The 16,466-nt window shown below is 42.1% G+C and overlaps 1 long non-coding RNA gene across 1 annotated transcript; it reads left to right on the forward strand.

Annotated features, from left to right (window-relative positions):
• Positions 1 to 12,164: 12,164 nt before the first annotated feature.
• On the forward strand, positions 12,165 to 14,843 carry LOC101674348. Its single transcript, XR_200092.2, has 2 exons — positions 12,165 to 12,346; positions 14,720 to 14,843. It is a non-coding gene; the product is annotated as an uncharacterized LOC101674348 (long non-coding RNA).
• The last annotated feature ends 1,623 nt before the right edge of the window (positions 14,844 to 16,466 follow it).

The following is a 16,466-nucleotide window of genomic DNA, read 5'->3' on the forward strand; positions in this document are numbered from 1 at the left end:
AGCACCTGACACCCTTATATGGACCTCTGGTGCACATAGCCCTGCAGAAATCCGTGATACGAAATGCATAGGATATGGCTTCACAATTAGATGGTCTGTATTTAAATTTTAGTTTTACCACTTACTGGCACGTGGCCCTGGACAGTGACCTCACCTTCCTTTCTGTGCCTTGGTCTTCTCACCTGTAAAATGGGGATGATAATATTGTCACTAGCAGCATCCCAGTGCTGAGGGGATTAGCTCTACTAATACCCATAGAGCATGTAAATCAATGTCAGACACAGAGGAAACCCTCAATAAACGTGGATTAAACTTTTCAGTTGCTTGGCACACATCAGGCACCTTCTGACTTTATCTCGACTATTTGTGTTTGTTTATAGTTGTTCTCGCCTCAGTGAAGGCGTGGAGCCTGCCTGTCCTGCTCCCCACTCTACACCTAGCATCTAGAATGACACATAGTGGGGATCCATAAATATGTGTTGTTGATGAGTGAAAGAACATTAGGTAGGTGTATATTATCCATGTTACTGGTGGCAGTGATTACAGTAATGCTATCATGTAAGACCAGTGGGCAAAGATGTGATAAGGAAAGGGTGAGGCCGTCATTGCTACATATTTAGGTAAGTGAGTTCCTGAGACCTTCCTGCTTCTATCTCACTGTATACGATCCATTTCTTCTCCCAGCACCTTCTGGGGCCCTCTGTTCCCTCCATTTACCCCTTTGTGAATCTCATCTCACCAGCAGGTATGTGTTCATGACCCATGGGTATAACTTTATAAACATTTACGACTCAGGAAAGACAAGCCATGTTGAACCCTCTAGAAATAATAGCAGATTCTATGCCTATTCAAGAAAGGCAAGCAGTAAGCACACTCTATAAAAAAATCAGCATCCCCATGCAAAAATACAGCAGTATCCAGAAAGCGTGCAAAGAAGGAGGGGCGTTGACCAAATCCACTTCTGCCACGGCCCCTCACACCGTCACACAGTCTCTCACCACGAAGCAGAGACTCTCGCATACCACCCACATTCACAACCTTGATGGGGCAGCGCTTTTCCATCAGTGATAGGAATCAGGCTCATGGAGGTCATCCAGCTCGGTTGTTCATCCAGTGCATGAAGTCTTGCCCCATGGTCATTGCACCTCAGCCCCCATGTCTCCGGCCACATGGGCACGGCCTCTGTCTGCATTCCTCATGCACCACGATTTCAGTTACCTGTGTTCTTCTGGTGGCTCTCCTCTGTCCATTCCAGTGTGGTTATGACTAGGATGACATATGTCCCTGTTTGTCCAGGACAGACCCCATTTGCACACATTATTGTCAAGTAATTATCAGTGACGCTCCTTTTTGAAAGTGTCCCAGCTTGGATGCTCCATGCTATGGCCCCCTAATTAAGCCCACTTCAATCAAGAGGTTCAGGAAGTACAGAAATCCCCATGGGGGTCATCACTAGTGCTCCCCAAAAGGGTCCTGCAAAAAATCCACCAATTCTTCTAAATCAAGATTAAGCTAATCATCTTTGGCTGCTCCACTTCTAAACGAACAGCAAAGGAATAGAAGAATGTTAAGGTATCAGGATTATGGGAAATAGTCAGAAGGCAGATGAACTGGGTAATGAAATGTAATGAATTATAACAGAATAGAGAAATTGGAGTCTTCCTTCCCTTCGCTTCTTTATGCTAAATAAGTAAGTAGGTGTGCTCTACCATTTGAAAGAGGTACAACCCTAAAAAGCTGCCTGTGAAATAAATTTCTGTTTCCGATAGCTTGTGGTTCCTGTAGAATTGCAATTTAAAATATGTTGCTCGGTGCTGATATGTTCTCCTGGAATGAATGGGCTGAAAAGTCTTATGAACTTTCCCTTACGTGTGGCTGGGGTGAATGTCCAGGTAGTCTGGGTTACAACGAATGTGTACCAGTTCTCCCTCAAAGGGCACCTCCTCGCCTCATGGCATACTTATTTACACACTCATTGTCCAGATCAGTCTAGCACTCTCCGAGGCCGTTCATTTGGGTTCTTATCTCCTAAATTAAGATTCTAATTGCCTGAAGCAGGAAACAAGCTTTATAGTTTTCTGACTTTTAATTCAGCTTATCTTTTTACATGAATAATACATGAATACATTCTCAATGTAAAATAGCCAAGTAATACTTTGTCCTTCTCTTGTGTGCCTCCAAATGTCCTGCACATACTGGGTATAACATAGGTGTTTAAGAAAATGTTACTTTAGGGCATCTGGGTGGCTCAGTGGGTTAAGCCTCTGCCTTCGGCTCAGGTCATGATCTCGGGGTCCTGGGATCAAGGCCTGAATCGGGCTCTCTGCTCAGCAGGGAGCCTGCTTCGCCCTCTCTCTCTGCCTGCCTCTCTGCCTACTTGTGATTCTTCTCTCTGTCAAATAAATAAATAAAATCTTTAAAAAATAGAAGTAGAAATGTTAGTTTTATAAGTAATACACAGGTGTTCAGTATATTTGAAAATGGCCTGGATAATGTGTAATTTAAAGGGTTCCCCCCACCCCCCTGGGACCTAGATCACACATACAAAAGAGTATCTAAAACATATGTGTTGAGTATAAACTATACTGATAATGTATATAGAGTTTAAGCTATATTAACACTATGAATACTTAAATACTTACCATCCAGCTTAAGAAACGGACATTACCAGTCCTTAGAACTCACTTTCTCGACAAATTTTACATAAAATCCTATTGAAATTTTTTTGGCTCAATATCTACATACATTTTTATTGTTAACATATATATCCAGAAAACCATATGAGTAAATAGCCTAGTGAATGATTATAAGGTAAAGAAATAAAAGGTGGCCAGTCACCTTAAAATCTCCTCCACAAAGTGGAGATGCAACATGGGGGGTTAAAGGGGTAGGAGAAGAATGAATGAAACAAGATGGGATTGGGAGGGAGACGAACCATAAGTGACTCTTAATCTCAGAAAAGAAACTGAGGGTTGCTGGGGGGAAGGGGGTTTGGGAGAGGGGGGTGGGGTTATGGACTTTGGGGAGGGTATGTGCTATGGTGAGTGCTGTGAAGTGTGTAAACCTGGCGATTCACAGACCTGGACCCCTGGGGATAAAAATACATTATATGTTTATAAAAAATAAATAAAAAAAATTAAAATTAAAATTAAAAAAAAAAATCTCTTCCACATACTACATCCCCAATACAACTTCCCTCCACTCAGAAAGCAGCCACCATCTTCTGTTTTATACTCATGATTTCCTTGAGGTTCTTTCTAATCCAAGGTTAGTCTTCTCTATTTTTTTAAATTTGCATACTGTACAATTAACTTTCTGAGCCTACAGTCCATTGAGTTTCAGCACGTACATCAATTCAGCTATGACCACCATTAGCATCCAGACCAGTCCCCTCGCTTCCGAAGTCCTCTCCTGCTACTCCTTGGTAGTCAAACCCTCCCCCCGTCGTGAGCCAGTTCAGCCACTGATCTCCATCCTTGTAGCTCTGTCCTTTCCAGAATGTAATAGAAAGGGAGCAATATAGCATGTAGCCCTGAGCCCGACTTCTTAAACTCAGCACGATGCGTTTGTGATTCATCTGCGTAGCTGGTATCTTTTTATGGTGAATAGTAATCCGCTGTTTGGATCACCTGTTTTATGAATCCATTCACCACCGAAGGACACTGAGGTTGTTGCCTGCCTGGAGTGATTACGAAGAAAGCTTCCGTAAACATTCATTGACAGGCTTTTGTGAGAACGTGTGTTTTCACGTATCTAGGTTAAGTACTTTGGAGGGGGATTGCTGGGTCAGACTGTAAGGGTAGGTTTTGTTGTATAAGAAACCATCAAACCCTTTCCTGGAGTGATTGGCCATTTCCCACCAGCAATGCCTGGAAGTTTTAGTCGCTTTGCTTCCTAACCATCACTTGGAATTGCAAGTTTTATATATTTATTTTTGTTTTAGTCATTCTTGTAGACATGTCGTGGTAGCCTATCATGGCTTTAATTTGCTTTTCCTTGAGGAGTAATGGGGTTGAACATCTTTTCATGTACTTGGTTGATATGACTACACTTTAGAGAAGTATCTAGTCAGATGCCATCTTTAAACTGGGTTATTTGTGGGGCTCCTGGGTGGTACAGTTGGTTGAGTGACCCATCCTTGGTTTCAGCTCAGGTCGTGATCTCAGGATCGTGAGATTAAGCTCCAGATTGGGGCTCGGTGCTCCGTGCAGTCTCCTGAAGACTCTCTCTCCCTCTGCCCCCCTTTTCTAAAATAAATAAAAATAAATCTCAATAAAAAATAAAATAAAATAAATTGGGTTATTTGTTAAGCTTTGAGTGTTCTTTATAAATCTTGGATCCACGTCCTTTGATGAATATGAGATATGAAGATATTTGACCTGGTTTGATAGTTTGTGTTTTTTCATTCTCTTGTCATTGCCCTTCAGAGAGGAAAATGTTTTCATTTTTAAATCTTGATAGTTTTTGCATGATCTTTTCACTTTTACGGTTTCTGTTTTCTGTTTTCAGATCAAAGAACTCTGCCTGACCTAAGATTTTACATAAAAACTCTTCCTTTGTTTTCTTCTAAAAGCTTATAATTTAAAAAATAGTCTTGAATATAAAGTCTAAGTGAAATTTTGTATAAGATGTGAGGTATAGAGATGACCAATTGCTTTAGGGCCATTTGTTAGGAAGACTATCCTTTCTCTGTTGAATTACCTTTGTACCTCTGTCAAAAATAAGTTGACCATATTTGTGTGGGTCTATTTCTGAATTGCATTTTCTATTTCACTGAACTATACATACATCCTTATGTAAAAATCACACTACCTTGATAACTATATGTCATAAAATCTGATCATGTGTGTTCTTTTGTTCTTTTACAAAATAGTTTTGGCGATTGTAGTTCCTTTGATGTTTCGTGCAAATTTTAGGTTAAGTTTGCTTGTTTCCACACACACGCAAATCTGCTAGGATTTTTTTTTTTTTACTGGAATCACATTGAGTGTATAGATCAATTAACGATTATTGGCATCTTGACTATATTGAATTTTCCAGTACATTAACAAAGTAAGGCCATTTATTTGGAAATATTTCCCTTCTGGACCTGTGATTGATCCCTTAATGTAGGGAGCTGGGGCGGGGGGAGTTAAGGCAGGGCTGTCTTATTTGACTGAGCCCTTAACCTGTGGAGTCTGACAGTAGCTCCTGGTAGACCGTGTCAGAATTGAGTTGAATTGTAGTACACCCAGCTGGTATCCAAGAATTTCCTGGTGGTGTGAGGAACACCCCCATTCTACCCCCTCCAAACACACACACACACATGCTGGAAATAGTACTACCGTTGTTTTAATTAGTTGGAGTCTTTAGACACTTGGAATAAAGTAGTCTTCCTGGGTAAAATGTACTGTCTTATGACCCCAGATAGGACTGGTCTTGTTTGGCTGTAGTTCGCAGTTGGGATCGATTATGTCCATATGAAGTGCTGGACATTTTGTCTGCCCATTACATCTCACCAGACTGACTCAGTGTCTGAAATCTCCCCCGTGACCTCCCCAAGAATAACTAAGGTAGCGGGGATATAGCTGGGACTGGAATCCAATTCGTTCTCACTCTGATGACAAAACCTTCAGCATTCTGCTCTACCCAGTGTTTCCGCATAGTTGTAGGCACACATCAGAACTGTAGTATCTAGACGGGGCATGTCTTTCCAGCCTATCTTGGAGAAAAACCATACATTTGTTCCAAGCACTTTGCCTTCGGTTCCTGTTACCGATCTTAACAGTCAGTTCTAGTGGTGCTTGACTTTGCAACAACATGTACTCTCTTAGCGTGAGCTATATTAAACCTGTAGGAATCAATCCCACAGATGCCAGCAAGCTTCTGCCTGTGTTCCCACTTTTGCCTCCGTCCTATCCTGCTGCTTTGCTCCAACACAAAGAGCCCTCTTGAACATTTTCCTTGCCAGGTTGGCTGGACTGCAAAGAATGTTACCCAGCATTCCGTCGCCAGGCAGCATTGTTTGGTGCTATGGTCTAGTGTTTACTTAGAACAAAGGTGGGGACGTTTCTCTGTAAAAGGTCACTGACCATGGGAAAAAGGTGCTTGGAGGCTACGTAAGTAAAAAACAGATAACTATCGAATTAAGACTCAACCACTTTTCATGTAAAAAATTGTTAACAGGAAAACAAGTTAGAAGAAAACAGATAAAAATGATTAAGTCTCGGGGCGCCTGGCTGGCTCAGTTGGTAGAGCCTGCAACTCTTGGTCCTCGGGTCATGAGTTCAAGCCCCGTGTTGGGTGTGGAGCCTACTGGGGAAAAAAAACTGATTAAGTCTCACATTGTGGCTCTATTTAAAGGAGAGATTAGGAGACAAGTGGAAGAAAGAAAGAAGTGTCGAAAATTTTTTAAAAAGAGATGATGCATGGAGTAAAACTTAAAAACTTAAAGAGAGCAATTGAATATATATACACACATAAATGCATATCTATATAGAGGTATACACATGCATATATATAAACATATATATACAATTGAATAATGAGGTAGTTAATATCTTTTCTATTATGTGCTGCTTCTAAGAAACACTCAAGGCATGAGGATCCAGACATACTGAAAGGATTGGAGGCTTTAATATCGAAAAAAAAAATTAGTAGAATTATTGACTGTGTTGGTCTCTACGGTGTATAAGAAATTGCTGGGAACTAAAAGCCTTAAAGAATTTCAAGATTTCTTTGGGTCGGGAGTCCAGGAAGAGCTCAGCTGGGTCCACTAAGGCTGCATTCAAGATGTTGGTCAGGGCTGCCATCTGGAGGCTTGACTGGGGAAGGACCTGCTTCCAAGCTTCTTAAGTGGTCGGCAGAATTTATTTCCTTAAGACTGTTGGATACATGGCAGCTTCCTTCTTCAAGAGCCAGCAAGACAGAGAGACAGATAGACAGACACAGACAGACTAGAATGAATCTGCTAGGAACATGGAATCATATAATGGAACAAAACCACAGGACTGACATCACATGTGATGGTTAATTTTCTGCGTCAACCTGACCGGGCTAAGGGACATCCAGATAGCTGATAAACCATTATTTCTGGGGGTGTCTGGGAAGGTGTCTCCAGAAGACATCAGCATGTGCATCAGTGGACTGATCGAAGACAATCATCCTCAGCAGGGCGGGTGGGTATCATCCCGTCAGTTGAGATTAGAACAAAAGATGGAGAAAGGATGAATTTGCTCTCCCTGCTCGAGCTGAGACATCCATCATCTCCTGCCCTTGGACATCAGCATCCCTGGTTCTTGGGCCTTCAGACTCAGACAGGAACTTGCACCATTGCCCCCCGAAATTGTCAGGCTTTCAGACTCGGACTGAATGCCACTACCGGCTTTCCTGGATCTCCAGTCTGCAGATGGCAGATTGTGGGAGTTTGGACCTTCACCACTGCATGAGCCAATTCCTATTAAAAAAAAAAAGTCTGTCTCTCTCTCTCTCTCTCTATTTCTCTCTCTATATATACAGTTCTGTTCTTTCTGTTCCCTGGAGAACCCTGACTAATATAAGTACACATATTCAATTGTATATATTCAATACTTATATTCAAATATATACTCGGGCACCTGGGTGGCTCAGTGGGTTAAGCCGCTGCCTTCGGCTCAGGTCATGATCTCGGGGTCCTGGGATCGAGTCCTGCATTGGGCACTCTGCTCAGCAGGGAGCCTGCTTCCTCCTCTCTCTCTCTCTCTGCCTGCCTCTATGCCTACTTGTGATCTCTCTCTGTCAAATAAATAAATAAAATCTTTAAAAAAAAATTTCTCCAAATATATACTCAATTGACTGTGATAATCAATATTATATACATACTATATATTCACATATGTACCTGCATATGGTTGTGTATATATAGATATGTGGGGGTTGGGGGAGATGTCAGAGTGGCCACGCCCATTCCTCTGGCCCTCTTGCTTTCCCTGTGTATCTCCTCTCCAGGTCCTTCAGCTCTCTACAGACTTATAGGCTCCTTTGGGTCCAGTTCCTGAGCCAGTAGTGAAAGAGCAGACAGGACACCCACAACCTCTGTGCTGTGAGCTAGTGGAGCTTGGAAGTGAATCTCAGGGCTTAGACATGGGCTCCAGTTATGTAACTTCATCTGCTTAGAAACCCTAGAGGCTCAGCAAGTCTCTGTGACACCCCAGGAAAGGCTGGGAGAGGGGGAGGCACAAGTTCTGGGTCCCTGTGGCACACCTGAGTTGAGGTTCTCTTCTCCACCCAGTTATTGTGAGACTATTATTTGACCAAGGCCAGAGTATGTTCCTCTGGGTGGTAAGGGGTGGGTTTTCTCCAACAAGAACCACACTAGGCAGAGTTAATCATGTAGGAGGAAAAGTGGACTCAGAGGCAGGTCTTAAGCTGGAGGGAGGGAAAGTGCCCTCCTCTCTGGGGCCTGGAGTGATTTGGGCTTGAGCTCTGAGACCTGGAGCAGGCTGGAGTTCTTTTTGTAAGGACCTGCCCAGGGACCTGGGCTGTGTTGGTAAATTTCTGTCTGAATTCTGCTTCCCGTCCATTACTTCCAAACTTCCAACAAACTATGATTAGGGCAAAGGCAGGTGTCTTCCCTGTGGTGGGCAATTAAGAGAAAGGACCTATTCCAAGGTGGGGACAAGACTGACAAGGGAAAGCAAGGTGTTCTCCCTTGAGGGCCAAGTGGCCCTTGATTATCTACAACAGCAGAGGGGAGATGGCCCACATGGTAAACTTTCTTTGGGGAAGCACAGGGAGTAGAAGCAGGTCTGAGTGTTGAGAGGAGGATGCTCGGGGGATAAGAATTGAGGGCACCCCACTTACTCACTGGTGAAGGAATGATGTAAATAATACAATGTATAATGTCAACACAGTTGGGTTACCATGATAACATCGACCACTATTTATTGTGTCCACAACGATTTCCATAAACAATCCCCCTTCATCATCCAATGACCCTAGAAATTTAGCATCTTTATTGCTGTGTTGCTGATAAGGAAGGCTTCACCAAAGCCCAGGGACAGCAAAGGGCCCTGGAGGCTTTGAACCTGGTCTGCGGCTCTAAAGCCAGTGCACTTTCCCACCTCACCCTACTCCCTCTTCACTTGGCCACTTGGGAAGTCTTGTGAGGACAGGGACAGTATGGCATTAGGTAAATATAAAGTTGCAAAGTGTATGAGCTGGGCTCAAGCCCCATTCTCTATCTCGTGGCTTTTAAAGAAGTTGCTGACGGTCACGATAGTCTGTGATGGTCAATCACTTATGATTCTTTTGTGCTGGGGTAACCGTAGGGTAAGTGGAAATAAAGCCTCTGGCTGTTTGTCTGGTGCTTAGGACTGAATTTAAGTTGAAGAATGGGTTTGGCTTCAAGTCCAAGTTCCCCTATCTGGTCCAAAATCATTTCCTCTCTTAATTCCATTTATAGACACTTAGCCTCAGCATAACCTGAGCAAGCAGTGTGCTCTGCTCTATTTTATCCCTTTGCTTGCTGCTTTCCAGATCATTATCACAGCCCTGCCACAGTCTCTGCTCCAAGTAAAGATCAGTTACTAAAGGAAATTAATATGCCACGGAGGCCTCCTTCGACAACAGAGAATGGATTCTGGTCACCGTGCAGCACAAGGAGGCCTGTAATTCAGATACAGGATATCTCGACTGTCTTTAAAGGTGGGCCTGGAAGAGCTTTTGTCTTCGAGAAGAAACCGTAACACAAAAAGATAGGTTTTAAAGTACACACCTAAGGTTCAATATAGACCGTTCTTTTCCTTGGTTTTGCATTTATTTCCGAGCCATTTGTGTCATTTTGATTTGCAATGATTTCTTGAGATTCTAGCAGAAGGATACATTTACAGCACTTACGGCGGCGGCAAAGGTAAGGGGATTTAACAGCAATAAATTGGGACAATATTTTACACGGATTAAGCAGCTTTAGAACAAGAAGAAAAGCACTCCAATAGCCCGTAGCGTAGCTCTATTCTCTGCACACGAAGCAGGGTATAATCTGGCCATTTGTCCGTGGGCAGTGGGTTTTCCGAGGTTTAAGTTCATACGGTATTTGTCTGGTTATCACCTCTCATAGGTCTTGCCTGCGTATGTAATGATCCTCTCACACTTAAATGAAAAAAAAAAAAAAAAATCAAACTAAAACCAGCCAGGCCCTCAGTATGAGAACACGTCTTCGCTCTTCAACTGGTTGCTCATGCTCATGGGATGCGTCCACGCTCAGCACAGGTGATGGGGTTGTGGACTAACATTAAAAAAAAAAAAAAAAAGGACTTTTTGCCACAGGAACAAACTTAAAAATAGTCTGCTAAACTGGCGTATAGGAATTTTATATCCTCCCTGTCCTAGGAAGAACTTCGGACAGCAGGACACTGGGGTCAGCCTGATAGGCCGTCCCATGTATTATTAACAAAAATCTTTCCAGTGCCCACTCTGATGTTTAGAGGATGGGGACGGGGCACGCATTTTGGAGTTTTCTTAGCATACTATTAAGACATCAGCAAAACCTCATTCTGATCCTAGCTGTCATATCTAATACTTTAACCCATGACATATGGATCTTAAAATATACATGCTACTCTTTTTATTACTTCGGTGGCTAGAAGGTTTTTGACATTTGCAAGTAATGCAAAGCAAGATGAAAAAGCCTGGTAGTCACCTGAAAATGGATAAATATTGAGGGAGGCATTCTAGGTAATTTTGTCCCTTGGGTTGACTCACCCCAAGAGCCTGAGTAAGCCTAGAAATAAAGGAACCTTATTTACTCAATTAACCAAGGCCAGAAAGTGGTGACTTACATTGCATGAACTTTTGTGATAAAAGTAGCAGCTTCCGGGGTGCCTGGGTGGCTCAGTCGGTTCAACATCCGACTCTTGATGTCAGGGTCGTGAGTTCAAGCCCTGCATTGGGCTCCCCACTGGTCACAGAGCCTACTTTAAAAAAAAAAAAGCAGCTTCCATTGATTCATTACATACTCTGTACCAGGCGCAGTAATAGGCAGGGTCTGCCCATACATTTGCCCTTTACGGTGATCTCCAACTTACCAAAGCTGAGGACCCCGTTCAAGCTGGTTCAGCAATGTCGGGCTTCAAAACCAGGTCAGCATGGCTCCAGAACTTTCCTTTCACCAGATGATTCTACTTCCCATCTGATGTTACTGGTATCTCACAGCTGGCATTGCGAAGTCCCTGTCTGCTCTCAAGATGGCTGAAAGAAGCTAGCTTTGTTGCCCTCACACCCACACCATAGCTGATTAGACCTCCCCTTGGGGATACATCTGGAGTAACTGCAACTTTCTGAACTCCCCTAGTTTCCACTGGAATTGTCAAATGGTTCAAGCTTCCTTAGATGAAGTGATGGGATCACAGGTCTTGTGGTGCAGGACGTAGTTGACAAGTACTTCTCTCATAGTTCTCACACATGAACAGAGTTAGCAGGATTAAGATCGAAAGGGTTGGCACTTGGAATATTTGGTAGAGAAGAGATTTCATGAAAAGGACCAGAACAAAAGCAACAAGAGCTTCTGCCTTGTGCTACAGCCCACCCCTTTGGCTAACCAATATTTCTGTACACCTACAGTACACATTCATCCCATCTCCATGAAGGTGACCCCCAAAAAGGAGGCGGTGATGGTATGGGCTCTGGTTTGGTTGGGTTGAGTACTGGGCTCAGTACTCCTCTTGTCAAAGATTTGCTTTGGGAGAAGGAAATGAAGTGATGTTAGCTATAGAAACTGAGGAGATTTGGAGAGAGGTAAGGACCAGTAGAATAATTACAGCCGCATTCCACAAGATGTTTACTGTCTCTAGGAACTAGCTCGCTTTTGGAGGCCCGGTCCCTCTCAGGTCAGCAAGGCCCCGGATGTCAGAATATCAAGATTACAGAGAATAAGAGAACATAGTCCCTACATATTCCAATGGATATGATTATTTCCAAATTTTGAGTTTTAAAGGGGACATGAAAACTTTATGTATAAAAAAAGAATGATTTCTATTGCACTATTTCAAGGAAGTAGAAGAGATTATTTTGTTTTATCCAAAATTATCTGTTCGTTTTTCCTTAAATCCTTTCATATAGATAGCCATATGTTCTGCCTATGCTTGAACCTTTGGCAAACCGAAGAAAATCAAACATACAGTGGCTTCACCAAAAGTCATCTTCTGTCTTTTTAGATCAGCTGTCACAAAAGTAGGAGTCAAACGCCCGAAGGGCAGCTCCACGGGGACACCTTTCTTCTCAGATGTCCTTAAAATGTGACTTCCGGCCCCATGCTCATTGCTCCATGGTCACGCGAGGCTGGCTCATCTCCTACATAGCGTTTGTGTTCCAGCCCAAAAGAAAGGAAGAGGTATCTGTGTTCCGAGTCTTTCTCCATTTAGATTAACAGATTAACTTCATAAAACCTAGATTTTTGTATGTATTTTTAGAAAAACAGCTACCACATAGATAAGATCCTTATGAAGATGAGGGGCACAGATTGGATTTGTCCTGCAAAAATAGCATTTTACATGTGATTCTAATGGCTGAGAAAATATCATTGATATAGCAGAGAAATGATTCCCCCTTTCCCCAGGCCAATTTCGTCTCCTTCTTTCCTAGTGTTGGTCTCAGCTACTTTAAGATGCAGAGCCAAATGATTTAATAATAACAACGATAATTATAACAATGATAGAAACTAGCCTATGCTGATCACATATGATGGGTCGGGCAACGTTCTAACCACTTTCGTGTATTAACTAATTTATTCCTTACAGCAGTCTCAAGACAGAGGGATACTATTTTTAATTTTATTATGTCATCCTCAAGTCTTGGTAAACTGAACTGGGCTCAGTACTCCTCTTGTCAAAGATTTGCTTTGGGAGAAGGAAATGAAGTGATGTTAGCTATAGAAACTGAGGAGGTTTGGAGAGAGGTAAGGACCAGTAGAATAATTACAGTTGATGGGGAAGACACACACCTGTGCTTCCCGACTCCCCTCCCTCCCTCGGGCCCCTCGTTTGTTACTTCTAGTCTACACACTCAATGATAAATATCACTAACATTTGTGATGCCTGAACTCAAAACTATAAAAACCTGAGTGTGGGAGTCAATAGCTTGCTTAAGTAGTAAGATGGAGAGTCGCTGTGAAATGTGTGGCAAGATGGCAGAAAGCCTCTGCTCTTCTCTTCCAGGAGATTTCTTGTGAAAAGTGGACTTAGACTTAGGGAGAGAAATGATTTATTAGAAAACGTTTGGATGCAGTTATGCGAAGGAGCATCTGCACCCCAGTGTTTACAACAGCAATGTCCACAATAGCCAAACTATGGAAAGAGCCTAGCTGTCCATCAGCAGATGAATGGATAAAGAAGATGTGGTGTAGATATACAATGGAATACTATGCAGCCATCAAAAATTAAATCTTGCCATTTGCCGTGATGTGGTTGAAACTAGAGGATATTATGCTAAGTAAAATAAGTCAACCAGAGAAAGACAATTATCATATGATCTCAGTGATATGAGGAATTTGAGAAACAAGACAGAAGATCATAGGGGAAGGGAGGGAAAAATGAAACAAGAGAGGGAGACAAACCGTAAGAGACTCTTAATCTCAAGAAACAAACTGAGGGTTGCTGGAGTGGAGGTAGGAGGACTGGGAGTAGGAGGACTGGGGTGGCTGGGTGATGGACACGGGGGAGGGCATGTGCCATGGTGAGTGCTGTGAATTGTCTAAGACTGATGAATCACAGACCCGTACCCCTGAAATAAATAATATATTATATGTTAATAAAAGAAATTTGGGGAAAATATCCTGGCAGGGATTTCAAGGTCACACTCCATGCAAGAACAGATGAGAAAAGAGAGTCTTAAAATGACAACAGATGCACAAAATTCTATCAGTAATTCTACCTATGTAATATGCATATATATAATATGATATGTATTGACAAGATGGAGGGGAGGGATAAAATATCATATTATATGTGATTTTTAAAAATAGCCAGCATCAATAATCCTCCTATAAGATAGTTACCTATAAGGTAACTGATTCAATAGCTGGTCGTAAGACCCAGGTTGATATTCATAGGTTCGTTCTTCCATATCCATAGCACATTTCCGTAACCCTCTATCAGCATGCCGGACATTAGAGTTAGAGTTCCTTATGTGCTGGGATGACTCACACCTTTACTCCTGTAGGGTTGGAATCCTTGGTGGTCCTGTCTTTACTTGGTTGCTTCAGCTTTCCACTGAGCAGGACTAGGAGACAATGAAGCACCAAGGGGCATCCCAGCAAACCTCCTGGGTTCTAGATAGTCTTTCTCACCCACTTTATATAGCAACAATCCAATCTCCCTTTAGGAATAAATACTGACAATTCTAGAAAATACAGCTCTCCCTTCTGTATCTGTTATTTTGGTGACCCACTGAGCCCCAAATGGTCAGGGAACCATTTCAGCCACCAGTTTAATGGAAACATTATTCTGTTCCCTGGCGGAAGGATTTTTCCATTGGGTATCAGGAGACTCCTAAGCAAATCCACTGAGCTCAAGGTTGTAGGGATGGGAAATCAAAAGAATTCATCACCAGCCCAGCTATGCTACAAGAAATATTAAAAGAAGTACATCAAGGAGAAGGAAAATGGTACCAGATGGGAATATGGATTGACACAAAGGGATGTAGAAAACCAGAAATGGCAGGTAAATGCCTCATTATGATGCAATTTTTCTTACGTTCAATCTCTTAGAAAGATCATTGTTTAAAGAAAAAGTAATAATGCTGCACAAAATGCTTGACAACAACAGTAGTACAAAGGCCAAGAGGAAGGAAATGGGACGGATGACTATCAGGTTCTTCTGCTGTCCATGAAGGTATAACATTGCTTAATATCGACTATGATAATTTAAAGATGTAAAATATCAACCCTACAGTAACCCCTAAGACACACACACAGATACACACACACACACGTATAGTATAGTGTAGCAGTTAACTAGCGAAGAAAATAGAATTAAAAAAAGCAGAGCAGTAAATCTGAAAGAAAGCGGAAATGAAGAATAAGAGGAGGTAGAACAACGAAAGCTCAATAGAAATATGATAGATCAAAGCCTATCCATATCAATAATCCCTCTTAGTCTGTTTGGACCGCTATAACAAAATGCCATGAACAACAGAAATTTCATTCTCATACTTCTGGGGACTGGGAGTCTAAGACCCAACCACCAGCATTTGGGTGAAACTCTTCTTCCTGGTCCATAACAGGGGACTTCTAACTGTGTTCTCATATGGTGGGAGGGGGCCAGGGAGCTCTCTTAGGCAGAATTAGGAAAATACTCGGGGTGCCTGGTTGGCTCAGTCAGTTAAGCATCTGACTTTCAATTTCTGCTCAGGTCCTGATCTTAGGGTTGTGAGATCAAGCCAAATGTCGGGCTCCGAACTGGGTGTTGAGTCTGCTTAGGATTCTCTCTTTCCCTCTGTCCCTCCCCTCCTAGTTCTCTCTTTCTGTCTCATAAATAAATAATATAAAATAAATAAAATAAATCTTCTTAAGAAAGAATTAGGAGGAGGTGCCTGGGTGACTTAGTTAAGTGTCTGCCTTCTGCTTGGGTCATGATCTCAGAGTCCTGGGATCAAGGCCCACACTGGGCTCCCTGTTCGGTAGGGAGCCTGCTTCTCCCTCCCACTCCTCCTGCCTGTGCGCTCTCTCTCTCTCTCTCTCTCTCTTTCTGTCAAATAAATAAATGGACTCTTTAAAAAGAATAATAAATTTAATTCGTTAAATTTAAAAAGAATTAGGAAATACCAGAATAGACTCTAAACAGGTGAATTTTATAGTATACTAATTTTATTTCAATGAAACTATTTCTCAAGTATAAATAATTCCTGAAATATTTATGAATAAATAATATGCTACCAGGAATCTGTCACAAGATAATTCAGAAGCAGAAGAAGGAGTGGGTAAAGGTGAGATAAAGTTAGACATAAACTAATAATTGTTCCTGAAGCTAAATGATAAGACCATGACTTCCTCCACTTTCATTTATGTTTGAAATTTCTCATAATAAGATGTTTAAGATATATATATTTAGGAAGTCTCAAGGCATACACAAAAACCTGCACACAAATGTTCACAATTCCCCAAAAATGGAGACAATCCAAGCATCCATCAACTGATGGAACAGGAAAATAAAATGTGGCAGAGTCATGTAATGGAACAGTATTCAACCAGAAAGAGAAATGGAATTTTAATAAATCTCACCCACATGGATGGCTCTTGACAATGTTATGCCAAGTGAAAGAGGCCAGACTCCAGAGAAGAGGCAAATCCACGGAGACAAAAAGTAGACCAGCAGCTCCCAGAGTCTGGAGCAAGAGGAAATGGGAAGTCACTGACTATGCAAACAGGGTGTCCTTCAGGATGATGTAAATGTCCCAGAACCAGGTAGTGGTTCACATGCTAAAAACCATTGAATTGCACACTTTAGAAGGGAGGA

This window comes from Mustela putorius, unplaced genomic scaffold (assembly GCF_011764305.1).
Source record: "Mustela putorius furo isolate JIRA1106 unplaced genomic scaffold, ASM1176430v1.1 tig00000831_pilon_pilon_pilon, whole genome shotgun sequence".
Lineage (NCBI taxonomy): Eukaryota > Metazoa > Chordata > Mammalia > Carnivora > Mustelidae > Mustela > Mustela putorius.